This window comes from Sus scrofa, chromosome 11 (genome assembly GCF_054392235.1).
Source record: "Sus scrofa isolate SSC_HxYL_T2T_F1_AM1 chromosome 11, Sscrofa_HxYL_maternal_Yorkshire_Landrace_v2.0, whole genome shotgun sequence".
Taxonomy (NCBI): Eukaryota; Metazoa; Chordata; class Mammalia; order Artiodactyla; family Suidae; genus Sus; species Sus scrofa.
In genome coordinates this window covers 56,111,982-56,125,864 of record NC_139393.1, presented here as the reverse complement: position 1 = coordinate 56,125,864, position 13,883 = coordinate 56,111,982, and the positions used below count along the sequence as shown (strand labels likewise).

At 43.6% G+C, this 13,883-nt stretch overlaps 1 pseudogene across 1 annotated transcript; it reads left to right on the top strand.

Annotated features, from left to right (window-relative positions):
• Positions 1–4: 4 nt before the first annotated feature.
• LOC110255830 (glutamine amidotransferase-like class 1 domain-containing protein 3, mitochondrial) lies at positions 5–13,859 on the top strand (annotated as a pseudogene). Its single transcript, XR_002336699.2, has 3 exons — positions 5–834; positions 11,041–11,212; positions 13,551–13,859. The product of XR_002336699.2 is annotated as a glutamine amidotransferase-like class 1 domain-containing protein 3, mitochondrial (transcript).
• Positions 13,860–13,883: the final 24 nt, after the last annotated feature.

Here is a 13,883-nt window from a genome sequence, read left to right as displayed (position 1 = left end):
TGACAGAGGATGCGCTCCCCGCTGCTGGGGACGCCGCCTTGAGCGTCGGGGTGCGAGGACTCGGGTCTCCGCGCGGCCCGGTCTCCTCTCGGAGGCTGCTGGACTTGGGCGACCCGAAAAGCGCTTCGGGCGGGGCTCCCGCGAGCACCGATGCAGGCCGTGGGTCACCTTTTTCTCCACTGTTATTGCCCAGTTCTTTTGACCTCGCGTCTCAGTTTAAGGACGACCGCTTCTGTGGAGCCTTGGCTGACCTCCCTCCAACCACAGTCTCCAAAACCAAACCGAAAATCCAGCTGTGGGCACCTTTGGATTCTCTAGCCCTGAACTGTCACCTGGTCCCTCAGGGCCCAGACTAGGCGACAGCACACATTGAGTGAAGGAGACTTTTTGGGGGAGGTCAGTGCAGCGAGGAAGACAGTCATGGGGGAGTGACTGCTTCCCAGGAGACCAAGCCAGTGTGACAAAGGCCACACTCACAATTTACAGCCCAGGCTGCTACTCTCAGGCTGTCAATCCACCCCGCCCACCTTCCCCGAGGTCCTCCCTTGTTTGGATTTACAACTTCAGTTGAAAGAAGGTTCTACAGTACTGGTCTTCTTTGACCCTCCAACCACCTCAAGAAAACAGTGGGATCAACTGTTGTGCTTCTGAAGAGACCCTCATGGCCTGCCGTGTTCTCATACACAGAGTTTGACTGTGTCTAGAAACAGTACATTAAAGGCATGGCCACTTATAGTCACTCGTTTTCCAAGAGGGCGGCCTAGGTAACTCTTAGGCCGGGGCTTTCCAACGCCTTCACTTCACCCACAACACCAGTGAACCATCATAATATTTGTAAGTATATTATAATGAGTAGGGTGTCTGCAATGGCCAGAGGTGACCACCATGACCCTTGTGGGGTGGGGTCGGGGAGGGTTGGGAGCCTCACTGGCCTTCCCACTCCTGCCAGGCCTCCTGAGGGTTGATGACAATTGTTCCTCTCTACACACACACACACACACACACACACACACACACACACACCTTTGTCCACTTGCCCCACCATTTTGGGGAGTTCTGGGCAGGTTCAGGCAGGGCATCATTTATAAACACTCACCTAAGACTTTAGGTGGCACCAATCCTAGCCCTCTTCCATTTACTGTCACCACTTCAACATCACCAAGCTAAACTGGTTTCTCCAAAGACCCACTCAACATGAGAGGAAAACTCATCCTAGCAGTGAACAGACAGGTACTGTCTGATTTGAGGAGCACCTGGGGGATTCTGAGTGGGCCTCAACTCCAGCATGGCTTAAAACTAAATGAAGCAGCTCTCAAGAAATAGTATAGCTTTTATAAATGAGAGGACCAGACGCTAGTGGGCCACAGTGGAACTTTCGATTTCCCAGAGCTACAAAAACAAGCTTCAGGTTGACCTCTGTTAGTGGCGGGGATCTCCCCTCTTGGGTCTGCAGTCCCTTCACTCTGTGTGCAGGGAGCTCTAATGGTGAGAAAACGTTTCCTCATATTAGCCCTAACTCAGCCTCTCGGTAACTCCCATCTGCTCTGCTCTGGTTCTGCCTTCTGTTCCTCTTGGCTAGGACCCCAGCACCCCAGGCTAAGGATGTTTGTAGACTACTATTGCCTGATCCATCATTGGACTGGTTACTGCTCTCTAGTCTGAGATTTTTAAGCTTTGAGGACTCAACTACAGACTGAGTTTTAAACCACTGGTTTCCCTTTTCGAATTAGCCTAAGATCACCATAGTGGCACAGTACCATAGTCCACTAAAATCAGGCTAATCAACCATTGCTTTGTGATAGACTGCACACAGAGGAACTGTGTGACATCTCCCCAAACAATGGATAAGACAGAGTTTTCGGATTCTGAGGTAAGGTGGGATTTAGGTGAAATTTAAATGAGCAGTATTCTGGTAGACTCAAAGCAAAGTTGTGTGTCAACACACAGAGTCAATGCGCAGTCTAGGTGACAAAGTGGACCTAGGGTCCTATTTCCATGGCAACTAAGATGGAATTTTGTGTCTAGAAACCCCTTATTGGAAGCTCTGCACCTGGGCTGTAAAGGTTATAATTGAGGCTGCTCTTCTGTGTCAAGTGATTGAGAATCTCCAGACAAAAGTGAGGTATTTCATTCTTTTAAAAACTTTTTTACCTTTTATCAGTATAAATTTTTTTCATTTATAAAAGTTTTATTGAAGTAGAGTTGATTTACAAGGTTGTGATAATTCCTATTGTACAATAGAGTGATGCAGTTATACATGTACACACATGCATTCTCTTTCAGATTCTTTTCCCACATAGATTATCACAGAATATTGGGTAGAGTTCTCTGTGCTATACAGCAGGTGGGTGTATCATTCTTACTTATGTGATTTCCGACCAAAAAAAAAAACCTCTCAGTTTTTTTTTTTTTAATTTTATTTATTTATTTATTTATTTATTTTGCTTTTTAGGGCCACACCCGCATCATATGGAAGTTCTCAGGCTAGGGGTCCAGTTGGAGCTACAGCTGCTGGCCTACACCACAGCCACGCCAGATCTGAGCCGCATCTGTGACCTACACTGCAGCTCATGGCAACACCGGATCCTTAACCCACTGAACAAGGCCAGGGATTGAACCCTCATGGACACTAATCGGGTTCATTACTACTGGGCCACAACAGGAACACCAAGATTAATGATTTTAATCGTGGAAATCCAGATATGGGAAGAAGCCACAAGGAGAGACTGTGACCTGAACCATGACAGGTTAATAAAACAGGCAGTCCAGAGGCTTTTAGCTAGGGATAACAGGGCCTAGTTCAGTAGCAGCCTGTCAACAAAATCCTCACCTGACCTGGGAATGAGCATTCCTAGCACCTTTGGACAAATCAATCAAGAAATGCCTCCCAATCTTGGTTGAAAGTATTGCCTCCCTTGGCTGAAAGGAAAGGGATAGGAAAATAAAGAGTGTTGCCCACCAACCAGTTCTACAAGAATCAAGTCTTTAGCCACTCTAGTCACTGACCTAGAATATACCCTGATAGGAATTCAGGGCGGAGATCAGGATGAGACACTTTGTGCTCTGGGAAAACTGACAGAACTGACCCTCAGAGAATTCGACATTTCAGGAGAAAAATTTTATGAACCTGGATTCTTGCATCGTCCCATGCTTAGAAAAGCACTAAACCTACTCAGATACCTCTTTCTCATGACCAGCAGCAACTTTCTACCAAGGTGTATGCTTGACTGCATGTACCCACTTCCTTAAAGTCCTGTACATACTGACCTTCCTTCTTACCTCTTCAGAACGGTTCTCAGAGCTCTCGGAGAGACTGTCTCCTGAGTTACAATCCTCAGTTTGGCTTGGAAAAGATTTTCCATTTCTTTCTTGCATTGACTGTTGATTAATTTTTCCCACTGAGATTTATAATCCAGTCAATATTGTAAATCCAGTGCAATAAAATGTAAGTCTGAGAGGAAGTTTAACCAGGCTGCCGAAGAGGTTCATGGAACATGAAGAAAGGCTAAGGCCCCCTGCCCTGGACATGCTACTATTTGGCACTAATTTTAATGCAAGTGATTAATAGTCTCTTGATGTTAAAACATTAAGAGTTCCCCCCCAAAGCTTATGAAACTTGGATACATGTGTCTGCTTTATAGGTGCTTGACTGGCTTAAACAAGTAATCAACGTCTATATAGAAGCCCTATTTTCAGATTTTTATTAGCAGTATCTCTTATCTACAGCATAACTTATTTTAGGTCAAACAATTTAGTAGTATAATTTAGTGTGAATTTAATAAGGTTAGAAATTATGTTCACTTAAAGGAATTAGTGTCACATACTTAATATGTAACACTTTATAGCAAAAAAACTATGGAGCTATAGTTAACACCGCACCCTAATCCTAAATCCAATAATTTTGGACTTATACTCTTTTATTTGTTACAGCTTTTAAACAATTCTTTACAATTTTCTAGTTATTTATTGAATATATTTTTTACTTCTCTTGTGAACAGTTTGTTAATATTGTCAAGGAAGCCAGCTTCAGAACAAAAACTTCTCTTCTTTCACGTATATCAAACAAAAGGAAGCAGTGCCTACCCTTTGGTGAACAGAAATACACTATTATTAAGGTTTTGATGCAGCTGACATTTACTATATTTAGGCTTTCCAACAGCCCTATGCTAAAGGTGCTACTTCCTCTTTCAGATGAGGAAATGTAGATGAGATATTGAGTAACCTTCCCAGTATCACACAAGGTAAATCCCCAGCAGACAGACCTGGAACCTGCTCCCACCACCAGGATATGTTACTTCTCAATTTGACTGATGCTCTCCTCCTCCTTCTTCTTCTATTGCTCCTTATCCTCAATGACATGGGCAGATTCATAGGTATTTTCATAGGCAGCCGACCTTTCCCCTACCCGATGTTGGCGCCATGTACACTTCTTTCTAAATTCGAGCATCACTGATGGTCTTAGGCTATGAAAATGTCCTCCTGGGTCAGGGGTAGAATCAACCTCACGGGTATGCAATCTTCCATCTATGGCTTATGACCAGCATCTCACTTCCAGGCTAAGAAAGGTAGGTTTCTTCTTGAAAGTAGATATAGTGCTGTATTTAGCATATGGCACATAACAAGGGCTTAGTAAATTTTTATTGGAGGAAGATAGGGCTAATAATTTAAAGATCTAGTAGAGAAGTAGAGCTGTAATCTGTCAATATATGAAGTTGTATGAAGGAACACTCAGGGAGCACCCTAGCTAAACCAGGTTAACACATTCTTTGCTCTTTCTTCCCTGTGATTATAGAGGAAAACTAAGTTACACATAGGGATTTTGGACTTTCTAAAAACTTGGTACCTCTGTGAAACGCAAAATATCAGGAGGAACATTGTATCCTAGCCAAGACTGCCTTCTTTCACTGCCCTTAGTTACAGTCCACTCCACATTATATCTGGACACCAGTCTTTCCTTTTTTTTTTTTTTTGTTTGTTTGTCTTTTTGTCTTTTTCTAGGGCTGCAGCTGGAGCATATGGAGGTTCCCAGGCTAGGGGTCTAATCGGAGCTGTAGCTGCCAGCCTACGCCACAGGAACAGCAACTCGGGATCTGAGGCACGTCTGTGACCTACACCACAGCTCACGCCAACGCCGGATCCTTAACCCACTGAGCAAGGCCAGGGATCGAACCCTCAACCTCATGGTTCCTAGTCGGATTCGTTAACCACTAAGCCACGACGGGAACTCCAGTCTTTCCATTTTAAGTGTCCTAAGAAACGATTTGTCCTTCAGCTCTGATGCAGATAAAATGTGCAGTGGCATGTCTCATTCAGTTTCATCTGTCAAAAACACCAGTTAGGCTTCTAGCTTTGGAGCCCAGCAGTTAAAAAAACCTATTGTATAGGATGAAAAAGAAAAATTGTTTTCAACTGAAGTGTAATTTGTTTGCAATACTGTGTTAGTTTCAGGTGTACAGCAAAGCAATTCAGTTATGTATGTGTGTGCATGCTTATTTTCCATTTTGAATTATTACAAGATACTGAGTATAGTTCTCCGTGCTATGCAATAAGTCCTTGTTGCTTATCTATTTTACACATAATGCTTTGTATGTTAATCCTGCACTCCCAAATTATCCCTCTCCCCCTCTCTTTCCCCTTTGGTAATCATAAGTTTGTTTTCTATGTCCGTGAGCCTGTTTCTATTTGTTGTTGTTGTTTTTTCACCCTCAGCATGTGGAAGTTCCCAGGCTAGGGGTCGAATCTGGGCTGCAGCTACTGGCCTACACCACAGCTCACCGCAGCACTGGATACTAACCCACAGAGCGAGGCCAGGGATCAAACCCACATCCTCATGGATACTATTGAGGTTCCTTACCGCTGAGCCACCATGGGAACCCCTGTTTCTGTTTTGTATATAGATTCATTTGTATAAGTGAAATGTTTTAAATTTAATAATTGTGTGTATAAATACAGAGGTTCTCTTTTGAAATAAGTTGCCTGGAAGTTACTTTAGTCCAGCTAAAGATAGAATCCATTTTTTTTCCTTTTTAATTAAAGATAACTTTGAAAGTTACGGGTTAATGGTCAGTAAAATCTAGGTTGTCCCTTCCACACCTTCTCTTCTGTCCAACACAAAGGACAGAAGAGCTGCAGCCTTCTCAGATCAGGATGTGCAGCTTGAGCTGGCTTGCTGTCTCCTACTCCTGACTGGTGACCTCTGGGAACACCCTCTTTGTAGGACTGTGCATTTAGACCAATTCGCCGACAGGGGGCGCGTGGGTGCAGCCCGCCGACGCCACATCCCAGAGCTGGGCTCAGCGGTCCAGCCTTCCTCCTGGCGTCAGCAGCGTTTCTAGGGCTGCCAAGTGCATCAGATTTACCCGGGGCTGTGCACCTGAGGTGCTGGGACGAGGACGAGACAACCTGCGGGCGGAGTAGGGTGTGGCTTACTTCTTTCTACTTTGGCATTACATACTTTTCCATTGTCCCTTCCATTACTGAACTGTGCCTTAGACCAAAAATGGGTGTTCACCATCCAAGTGTGAAAGCAGGGCTTCCGTGGCTTTAGCGGCCCCCTTGCAGCAGCCTGAGAAACACACCCAAGGGGCTGCCCCTCGCCAACAGATGTTTTTTTGTTTTATTTTGGTAGTAAAATGTACATGATAAACTTTATCATTGTAAGCATTTTCAAATGTACAATTCAGTGGCTTTAGGTACTTTCACAATATTTTGCAACCATACCCCTATCCATTTCCAGGACTTTTTCATCCTCAAACTGAAAGTCTGTACCTTTTTGTGATATTGTCATTTACTATACATATCTATTTGGTCATCCTGCAGTTTTTTGTCTCAAAGCTCCTAAAACTTACAGAGTTTGATGCGACCATTAAATGTGTCTTTTGTTATGTTAAGGAGGTGCCTTTTAGATGCACCTAAAGGGGCTGATTACCAGGGGACCCAACCAGGTGGTTAGAGGATTGGAACTTTCAGTCCCAGCCCCCTGACATCTGGGTAAGAGGAGAGGGACTGGAGCTTGACCCCAAGCCAGTGGCCAATGACTGAATTAATCACGCCTATGAATGATGCCTCCTTAAATTCTCAAAAAGACAGGGTTGGGAGAGCTTCTGGGTTGGCGAACATATGGAGATTTGGGGAGAGCGGAGGGTTCAGAGAGGGCTTGGAGGCTCCGCAGCTTTCCCCATACCTTGTCCTATGCTTCTCTTCCATCTGACTCTTCCTGAGTTAAATCCTTTTATAGTAAACGGGTCATGTTTACTATAATTCATGTTGCTCTGAGGTGTTGCTCTAGCTGCTCTAGCAAATTAATCAAGTCCAAGGAGGGGATATTGGATTTTTTTGATCTATAGCTGGTTGGTCAGAAGCACAGGTGACAAGTTGGGCTTGTGATTGGTGCCTGAAGTGGGAGCAGTCTTGTAGGACAAAGTCCTTACCCTGTGGGATCGGAAGCTATTTCCGGGTAGAGAGTGTCAGAATTGAGGTGAATTTGTGGGACACCCAGCAGGTGTATGAGAATTGCTTGTTGGCTCAGGGGGGAAAAGCCACACACTAAAGGTGGTTGCAGAATCTTACCAGTAAACAATAATTCTCCATTCTGCTCTCTCCCCAGCCTCTGGTAACCTCTACTTTCTGTCTCCCTGAATTTCACTACTCTAGGTACCTGATATAAATGGAATCATACAATATTTGTCCTTTTGCGACTGGCTTATTTCACTTAATATAATTCCTTTAAGGCTCATCCAAGTTGTAGCATGTATCAAAATTCCATTCCTTTTTAAGGCTGAATAATATTCCCTTGCATGCATATATCACATCAGTTGTTCCATCCAGGATGTTTGGGTTGTTTTTACCTTTTGGCTGTACTGAATAATGCCACCATGAACATTGGTGTGGAAGTGTCTGCTGAGTCCCTGCTTTTCGTTCTTTTTGTATACATCTAGAAGTGGAATTTTTGGATTATAGGGTAATTCTATGTATAACCTTTTTTTTCGTCTTTTCGTCTTTTCTAGGGCCACACCTGAGGCATATGGAGGTTCCTAGGCTAGGGGTCTAATTGGAGCTGTAGCCGCCAGCCTACACCAGAGCTACAGTAGCAGGATCCGAGCCAAGTCTGCAACCTACACCACAGCTCACAGCAACTCCCGATCTATGTTTAACTTTTTGAGGACCCACTATACTGATTTCCACAGTAATGGCTACACCATTCTTTTAAATAATAATTTGAGATATACTACTCCATAATTTTTTTTTGGTCATTTTTGTCTTTTTAGGGCCGTGCCCATGGCATATATGGAGGTTCCCAGGCTAGGGGTCTAATGGGAGCCACAGCAATGCTGGATCCTAGCTGTGTCTGCAACCTACACAACAACTCATGGCAACGCCAGATCCTTAACCCACTGAATGAGGCCAGGGATTGAACCCGCAACCTATGGTTCCTAGTTGGATTCGTTTCCGCTGTGCCATGATGGGAACTCTGGCTCCATGATTTTTTGACTGTAGGACTTGAAGTTTGAAGACAAAGGACATACCTATTCCTACAGAACTCACTGAGTTTCCCCAGGAGGAAAAATGACTTATTCAAGGTCATTACGAGTTAGTGACAAAGCTTATTCTTTTAGAAGCTAGACATCCTCTAAAACTTAGGAAAAGAAACTATTTAACACCTGTTTAACTTGGAGGGTATTACAATTTATGTGGCTGATATTCACTCATTTGTTCAACAAGTAATTATTGACTTTCCTAGACGGTGAAGGGCAATGTCCTACCTGCTTGGGTTTGTTGTTGTTTCATGAGCCCAGGTGTCTGTCCTTGAGATGAAGTCCCTCAGATATAGAGGGATTTGTTTATCCTTTTTTTTTTTTCCTTTTTTTTTTAGGGCCACACTGCAGCATGTGGAGGTTCCCAGGCTAGGGGTCAAATCAGAGCTCTTGCTGCCAGCCTATGCCACAGCCACAGCAAAGCCAGATCCCAGCAGCATCTCTGACCTACACCACAGCTCAGGGCAATGCTGATCCTTAACCCACTGAGCGAGGCCAGGGATCGAACCTGTGTCCTCATGGATACTAGTTGGCTTCATTACTGCTGAGCCACAAGGAGAATTCCAAGGGACTTGTTTACTCTTGATTACAGTGCAGCACTTTTTTAAACAGTCCAAGGGACACGCAAGTGTTCCCACTTCCAAGTGTGTTTGATCTTTACCTCCACCTTCAGCAGGTGCATCCAATTCACTCCATAAAGCAACCATAGGCTGATCTCTTTCCAGAATTACGGGTTTAAAAACCAGTCTGGGCATCTGTCTGGACAAAACTCTACTTAAAAGAGACACATGCACCCGCATGTTCATTGCAGCACTATTCACAATAGCCAGGACATGGAAACAACCCAAATGTACATCGACAGATGATTGGATTCGGAAGAAGTGGTATATATACACAATGGACTACTACTCAGCCATAAAAAAGAATGACATAATGCCATTTGCAGCAACATGGATGGAACTAGAGAATCTCATCCTGAGTGAAATGAGCCAGAAAGACAAAGACAAATACCATATGATATCACTTATAACTGGAATCTAATATCCAGCACAAATGAACATCTCCTCAGAAAAGAAAATCATGGACTTGGAGAAGAGACTTGTGGCTGCCTGGTGGGAGGGATCGGGAGCTTGGGCTTATCAGACACAACTTAGAATAGATTTACAAGGAGATCCTGCTGAATAGCATTGAGAACTACGTCTAGATACTCATGTTGCAACAGAAGAAAGGGTGGGGGAAAAAATGTAATTGTAATGTATACATGTAAGGATAACCTGACCCCCTTGCTGTACAGTGGGAAAATAAAAAAAATATATATTAAAAAAAAAAAACCAGTTTGTGTTTGTTTGCAGCTGTCCTTCTTGCCCTTCAGAATATTCTAAGTCTTTTCACGAATAATGGGACCTGTGCATGCTTAGGATCTCCCTCATATATATCACAGATGGGAGATATTACTCAGTTTTGCAAAACCAAAACTATGGGGCAGAGAGAATGTTTAGATTATTAACATACATTTTAATCAAATACAGAGTTTATCACGGGAGGCTGAGACTCATGACCTTATGCTTTCTAGCCCTAATGATGCCCTCTCAGAGTCAGGGGACATTTGACTCAGACCAGCCTTGTCCACCTCCAGGTGAAGTGGACCTCCAGCTGGGGGTAGAGAAGAAGGCACTGAAGAAGTTATGACTCAAAGGCCACCCTCAGTATATGGCGTCTGCCCTGAGCTTTCTCTGTTGCCTCCAAAGCCTGTCTCCCCAGATCAGTGCCGCTGCAGGTTTGAAGAGTTGGGGGCAAGGGAATTGGAGTGATCCCTCCCCCTCCACATGTTTTTGATGGCAAACCAAGGGTGCTAATCCAGAGTTTGGTGGGGCTGGGTGTCTGGACGTGGGGCAAGTGAGCACTTCCAAATCTGCTTTGGGATCTTGGCATTAAAGCCCCTGGGATTTTAACCCAGAGACCCAAGGTTATGAGTTTTATCTCTCATTTGCTTTAGATCAGCAGTTGCCAACCCTGACAAGTGGTGAACTCCTAATACGAAGCCAGGGTTGGGAATCACTGCTTTGGAAATATTTCAAGGGCTAATTTCATCAATTCTCCCATGTTTTGGAGTCCTGTGTAAGTCCTATCTATAACATTGGATCATTTCTCTGTCTCTTTAAAAAGCACACACACGCAGAACACAAGCACACGTGTGTGTGCTTTTTATATATGCTTTTCATAAATATATATATACATATATACACACACATATAAATATAAATGCAACCAACCTTTCTTTCTGGAAACTAATTTATAGCTCTATTTTTTTTTTCTTCTAAAAGTCCCCTGCAGTTTCTTCCTTCTGGTTGAGCTGTAATATTTGCCATCGGTGTTGGCCCTGAAGGCATACAGAATTACGTAGTGGTTTTCGGACTTTCCTTTCTGGTTTAAGCTCTGAGATTGATTTGCTTGGTTGTTTTCATAGAGGCAATGACATCATTTGTTTTTATTTCTATTTTTGAAGGTGAAGATATTCGCTCCTAATGCTGAGCAGATGCACATCATTAATCACTTGAAAGAGAGCCCGACAGAAGAGAAGAGAAATGTGCTGGCGGAAGGTGCCAGGAGAGCCCGTGGGGATGCTCAAGACTTGGCAGACCTGAACTTCAGCGAGCTTGATGCTGTCAGGATACCTGGTGAGTTAGCTGAAAGCTGTGAGGCCAACTGTTCATTTTAATTAGTGCTCACTGACGTCCAAACCCTCTTCTTCCCAAAAGAGTGGTGTAGGCTCCGGTACCATTTTGAACCCCTGTCCCAGGCTCTAGGTCTGTGGCACTCGAGAATGATTTGGAGAGTTTTTTAGATGTCCTAACAGGAGTTCCCCTGTGACACAGCCAGTTAAGGATCTGGCATTTTCAGTGGCTCGAGTTGGGGATTCGGATCCCTGGCCCGTGCCAAGGACACAGCCAAAAACAAAAACAAAGCCTCCTAGTGCCTGGTCACACCTGAGACCAGTTACATGAGACTCTGGGGGTGGAAATAGACATTGATGCTCCCCAAGGTGATTCTACTGTGCGGCCAAGGTTGAAAACCAGCTCTACCCAGAGTGACTGGTGGTTCACAGACTTGGCTGCACCCAGAATCGCCTGGTGGGCTTCAAAACCATCAATGCCCATGGCCTGAATTTTGGAATTAAGATTCCCAAATGATTCTCATATGCAGGCAACTTTGGGAACCAGTCAGTGATTTTACCAACGTGTCTTAACTTTAATGAGTTGAGTATATGAGTCACCTGGAGATTTTGTTACACTGCAGATTCTGATTCAGCTCCTACGTGACAGGTGATCTATGGACTAGAGCCCACATTTTAAGGCCTCGAGACTCTGGGAATCACAATGGACAGTTGCCTGTTTCTGGACTTTTCTGTGCAGGAATCATTATGGATAGGTGATTGAAAGATAAAAGATTGATTTACAAGTGTAACTGACTTAGACATGTTTTATTTCTTTTCCTTTAGTCCCCTTCATAAGGAGCTCTACGTTATATTTTATTTTTCAAACAATTCAGTTTTAAGATTATTTTAAACACTCACAATATTCTTGATATTTTGGAGGGCAGTTTGGAGATGTCCCACAGTGAGAACTGGGAGTCATTGTATTGGATCAGGAGTGTATTGCTTGTGGATACTTGTACATATCTATTTAAATAGGTTGCTTACTGCTCTTTTACATATAGAGTTTTCCAGATGTCCGTAGCTGTATAATAAACGCCACCAAAATGTAGTGGCTTAAATAGTAATGTATGATCTTTCCTGTATCTGTAGGATGACTGGGCTTAGCTGGGTTTGCATAAGATCTCTCATGCAGTTGCAGTCAGATAGTGGCTGAAGCTGCAAACCTCTGAAGGCTCTGCTGGGTTGGAAAACACTACAATGATGTCCTCACTCTCATGTTTGGTGCCTGGGCGGAGAATGGCTGGAACAGTTGAGGGCTGGCTGTGTGGCCATGTGGGCATTCCAGGTGATAGTCTTGGGCTTCCTTATAACTCATAAACCTGGCATTGTCTGGAACAAGCATTCCAAGACACCCAGGCTTTCCTCTTACGGTCCAGCCACAGAAGTTCCTCAGCATCATTTCTGCTACATTCTGTTGATCAAAAGTGAGACCAGATTCAAGGAGAGGAGAGCATAAAAGGGCATGAATATCGGGAGGCATGGATCCTGGACACCATCCTTGCAGACTGCTGTACATCATGTGTACACCGAGTTTATTTTGTATGCAACACCCCGGTGGGAGAAGCTGAGGAAAATTTCTTGTATTTGGGCTGCTGGTGTTTTGACAGTTTACTGTTTTCTTTCATTGCAAATAGGTTTGCCATAATACAACTTTGTAAAAAATTATTGCCCTTTAGGTCTGATGCTAGAATTAGCGTTTGCATATCTAAGACAGTATTACTTGTCAATCAATACAAAAATTACTGCTATTAAAAAATCTTTTATTCTAGCACATAGGGAGAGGTTTTTGTTTTTAGGAGAAATGAAGTTATCTCAAATGCTTTAAAAATATACAGTCCTACTTTGTACTAAAATTGAAATGTTTAGCAAAAATTAGCATCATGGTGGGTTTCCCAGCTTGTGTCTTCGGAATGTCATACTGTCGATGCAAAATGTTGATTATTTCTATGATTATTAGGTTGCTGTAATGTCTTTATGTCTGTCTATACAGCCCACTTGCTGCAAGGACTACATCAAAGCCATGTAAAGGCCCTCATGATTGGGTCTGAGTTCTAGCATTTGGCACCAATTTTTTACAAAAACATCTCTGAGCCACTTTGACAAATATAGGTTGCTATCCTGACTTTAAATTAATGAATTAAAGTCATTATCCACTCTGGAAGATTTAAAGAAATGCTCTTTTTCTATTCGATTCACATGTGTTATTGCTCTTCTATGCCTTAATTCTTTGCTTAAGAATGAATTGTTCAGAAGTTCTTTTTGTCAGCTGCCTCACATCAGCCAGGGTCCCGTCTTTGCAGGTGGTTTTGGGGTGGCCCAGAACTGCCCTGTCTTCAGTTCTATAAAGGGCGCTTCCAGCCTTCCACTGTGCTAGGAAGCCCATCAGCTGGTGCTGCATTTCCCGGTGCTGGCAGCTGAAAGCTTCCTGCTTGTGAAGTCACAGTGGGTCAGGAAAATATTGTGGATGGAGGGGAAGAAAAGGATTGAAAAGCTTCCTGCCGGGTAAGCAACTTCTCCTGCGCGCCCTATCTTCCTTTCTGCAGATGAATGTAAGTGTGACTGCTTTTCCGATAGCTTAACAAATTATCTTCCATTATGGGGCTGCGGTATTTGGTGATTGGCATTAAGGTGGG